Source organism: Benincasa hispida, chromosome 11, assembly GCF_027475165.1.
Source record: "Benincasa hispida cultivar pf3 chromosome 11, pf3_genome.v1.1, whole genome shotgun sequence".
In the NCBI taxonomy this organism is placed as follows: domain Eukaryota; kingdom Viridiplantae; phylum Streptophyta; class Magnoliopsida; order Cucurbitales; family Cucurbitaceae; genus Benincasa; species Benincasa hispida.
This window is the reverse complement of record NC_143488.1, coordinates 68,745,192-68,749,422: the sequence shown is the minus strand read 5'-3', so window position 1 is coordinate 68,749,422 and position 4,231 is coordinate 68,745,192. Positions and strand designations below refer to the sequence as shown.

At 31.7% G+C, this 4,231-nt stretch overlaps 1 long non-coding RNA gene across 3 annotated transcripts; it reads right to left on the bottom strand.

Moving 5' to 3' along the window:
- Positions 1–212: 212 nt before the first annotated feature.
- Positions 213–3,337, bottom strand: LOC120091657 (uncharacterized). 3 transcript variants are annotated; one of them, XR_005485769.2, is made up of 3 exons: positions 2,621–3,337; positions 2,125–2,540; positions 213–822 (listed from the first exon to the last, which is right to left on the bottom strand). It is a non-coding gene; the product is annotated as an uncharacterized LOC120091657 (long non-coding RNA). The 3 variants fall into 3 exon arrangements; XR_005485768.2 differs by having other exon boundaries at positions 2,125–2,517; positions 2,621–3,335; XR_005485770.2 differs by having other exon boundaries at positions 2,125–2,332; positions 2,621–3,321.
- Between the last annotated feature and the right edge of the window lie 894 nt (positions 3,338–4,231).

The following is a 4,231-nucleotide window of genomic DNA, read 5'->3' as shown; positions in this document are numbered from 1 at the left end:
ACACATGCATAAGATTTAGGATTCTTAGCCATCAAATGTCTCACTATTGTTGCTACTTAAGACCTTAGTGAGACTAAGAATTATTAGCATGCACGATAAAGCATGAAAGTCGACATCAATAATCATGCTTGGGAATTTAAACAGATTCAAAGAAAAACATAATTTTGAATTGTAAGATTCAATTGAAAAACAGAAAACTCATGAAATCGACATCAAATTCTTGATCCAAGAAACCACATGAAAATTAACTCATAAATTCATAGACAAATTCAAGAGTTCAAGCCAATACATGTTTACAATTTAAAATTAAAACTAAAATCTAATCTAACGATACCAAAAATATCAAAGGGAAAGAAGATAGTAAAGCCTCTCCTCAGCCTCCATAGCCTCTCTAAATTCACAACCCTTCAGTCGCCATGAATTTTCAGCATAAATTAACCTAAAAACCGAAGGGATGTTTTATAGAAAAGTGGCAGTGTCGCAACGTTAGATAGAGCGTTGTAATGCTTTAATGCGACTGGTCTCAAGCGTCAGACATAGAGGCGCAACGTTGGGCTAACGCTCACTTGCATGCGCATGAGGGCATCTCCGTCTCAATGTTCGTAGCGTTGCAACGCTACCCTGCACCATAGCATTCTGCCTTCCAACGTAGAGCATTTGGGCTAAGCAAATCACGAGCGTTGCGACGCTCTAATAGAGGCATTTTGATCTTTTTAACTCATTTGAAGTTCGGATGCTCAAATCAACTCTAATTTGCTTCAAATTAACCCCGTTCAGCTCCAAATCGCCAATTTTACCTCTTGATTGCTTAGTACCTACAAACTAACACAATAAACACAAAAAATCCAATAACAAGTCCAAATTAAGCTAGGAATAATAGGTCTTTTTTAGAGCCATCATTAACCTAAAAACTACATAAAATTGTTCTCACCGAAAATATTAACAAAAGTAAGTAAGGTTTTCATATATCAACTCACCAAGTAATAAGATAAAGAGGGATAGGAATCAACATGGATCCCCAAACTTTCACCAAAGCATCACGGATTAATACACAGATTGGTAAGAGAAAAAAAACTTTAGCAACAATCCAAACAACCAAATAAGTTTACAAAATGAATATACAGACAAACCACCTCAATCAACCGTTTCAATTCTTTATTGATTCAGCAAGTTAGAGATTAGATAATCACTTAAATAACAACAAAAATCAGCAACATGGAGATTAGGTAATCACTCAGGTAACAACAAAAAACCACCCTAATTCACACGAGCTAATATTTTTCAAGTGAAATCTCTAAAACAAAATCCAATCATTATTTTTCGAGATGTAGGCCACATGAATTAAAAATTGAAACAAAATCATTCCATGGCATTGCAAAACTCAATAAAACACATGTATGAAAATTTTCTAGACGAAATTTTCAATATTATCATTATAATTCTTCTTAATATAGGTTTATAAATGGAAAATACCTACAGTAGTCATATGCAATCAAATCTTCTCGAAGTTCTCAATCCATGGGACGATACTACAAAAACATCCATACTGAGCGGAGCTAATGGATTGTGAGACAAAAGAATTGTACTTTCATAGAAAACGACCAATCGGTTCAATCAAGCCACAAATCTTATTACTAAAAAAGAGTTCTAATTATTAAAATACAATAGTTAAAGAGAAACAAACTTAAAAGAGCCCAAAAACTCAATGAACTCTCAACCTTAACAGTAACTTACAACAGAGCAAAATAGTATGTCTTCTTTAGTAAAACAATTAAACAAGACTAACAATCAAATAACCACATTTTCAAGAAAAGAAAACAATTTACATTTTTTTTTGTCTTGGGAATGTGTTATGCAGGGCACCTCTTTAGAAAACTCTAAACCCACAAATGAATACCAAACAAACATAAATGAAAACCATCAAAGTTAAAAATCCAAACAAGAACTAACGGAGACCAAATTGTGCATCAAAAAGTCCGAATCTAAAATCACAAGTGACAATACAACAATGAGACCACATATCCATGGAACCAAATCTTCGAGAAACCTCTAAACCTCTATGGAAAGAGCAACGACAATAAATTAAGAATGGACGGGAAAAACATAATGAACCTCTAAACATACCTCAAAACATATGAGCAACAACAATAACGGTAATAATCCATAATAGCAACGACGATGCTCGACGACAAGGGCTAGAAGCTTGAAGATCGAAATCAATTGTGCATAAATGTTTCGATGTTTTCATTGTATTCCAAAAGATTGCAGAGCAACGAAGTGGATAAGACCACCTTAAAGTAGACTCTGATGTTCGAGCCATGAATTTTGCAGGCTGAAAAAAGAAGTGATCGAGTGTTAGTTTAAAAGGAAGAGTTAACTGAAGTCAGAAAAAAGCAAACCCAGTAGGCAATAAACAAATCGAATGAAGAGCTTTGAATAGAAATCAAACAAGATTTATAAGTGTAGGAAAAGAAAACTAATCTTGTTGGAATTGTCTGATTCCCTCAAATACTTCACCTACGATAATAAAGAACAAAACCCTAAATTGAAGATTAATCGCTAACTCAAAAAATCAAAGGACGTTGTTTTGAAGGGGAAATCAAAGGGATAGAAGACAAACCATGGCAATAGCTGCAACTTCGATTTGTAAGAAAAGTTCGATTTCGTGTGAAGAAAGGAAGGGAAATTCGTTGTTTTTTCACAAAATGTGGTCTAAGGACATTTGCAATGTGAATGGTGTATCATCCTTTGTTCTTCTTCGCCGCTCATAGATGAACGACAAGGAAACGAGTAGTAAGAGGAGAAACGAAATAGGAGAAAATTGGAGAGAAGTTTCAGATGTCCTAGACGTTTTACGTGCAAAATCTTCTTTTGGAGAACAAAAGAGGAGAAGGGAGATTGAGAAACGATCGCTTCAATTTTGGGTCGTGCGTGTGGAAAATACTAAAATTTTGGGCACGATGAGTAAATATTTTCTTCTCTTCTTTATTCCATGTTTTCTCACTTGATTTTATAGCTTATTTTTAAAATGACTATATTTAAAAGCTATAAAAGAGTATATTTCTTGTAGTGACACCACTTAAAATTAGACAAAACAACTACTTAACGTCATTATCTTCTCTGAATTTCAAATCATTCTGATAAAACTCTTTGAGCCAACGCACGCAAAATTTTCAATGTTACCATAATTGCCTACACTACTTATCATATCACCTACTAATTGTCGAAACTAAACAAATGACATTTGATGATGAAAATCTATTTAAACTACTTTGTAATTAATGTAGTTATCTCTCTCGTTGAAACGAGTACCTATAAAATGAAGTACATAATAAATCATAAATGCAAAATGATTATTTAAATTACTCATATATCATATATATCTCAATAGACAAACAGTTATAAAAACAAATTCATACACACGCACACAGTATATACCTCAGTATAGAAACAAAAATAATAGAAATTACAAATAGTAAAATGTATACACAACATTTGAACATTTCAAATTAACTCATTTCAATACTAAGGAAGAACGTGCAAAAAACTATTAAATTTGTAAAAAAAAATCGAAATAAATAAATAAAAACAAAAAAATGCATAAAAAAATACATAAGGGTTATGGAGGGAAAAAATAAAGGAGAAACAAATTGAAAAAAAAGACAAAATGCATGAAGAAAACGAAATTGAAAGCACGAAAAAAATGAAGAAATTGGAAATAAAAAATGTGAAAAAACGAAGATGAAGACGAGGAGAGTGGTAGAAATAATGCATGGAGACAATGGAAAGAAAGAAAATGCATGAAAAAAATTGAATAAGGGAGAAAGAAACATACACCTTTCTATTGCGAAAGAAGAGAGATGAAGAAGAGCAAAAACAAGAATCATTAAAAAGAGTTTTTTACACAAAAAAAATTAGAAATGAATTAGAATATGAAACATCATTCTTAGGCACATTGAACAATATACAAAGTATAATAAAAGGTGGCTCGAATAATGATTAGACACAAACCAATGATATAAAATGAAGATTAGAAAAAGGAAAAAAAATGAAATAATTATACACAAAACAATGATGAAAAACAAAATTAAAAAAAAGGCAAATTTGTCCAAAAAATACAAAAAAAACCTTCATTGAAAAAATACAAAAGAAAAAATATTTTTGAAAAATATTACCCAAGGATGATTATTTATCTAAAAATCTCTTATTACTATTATTATTTAGGGTAATT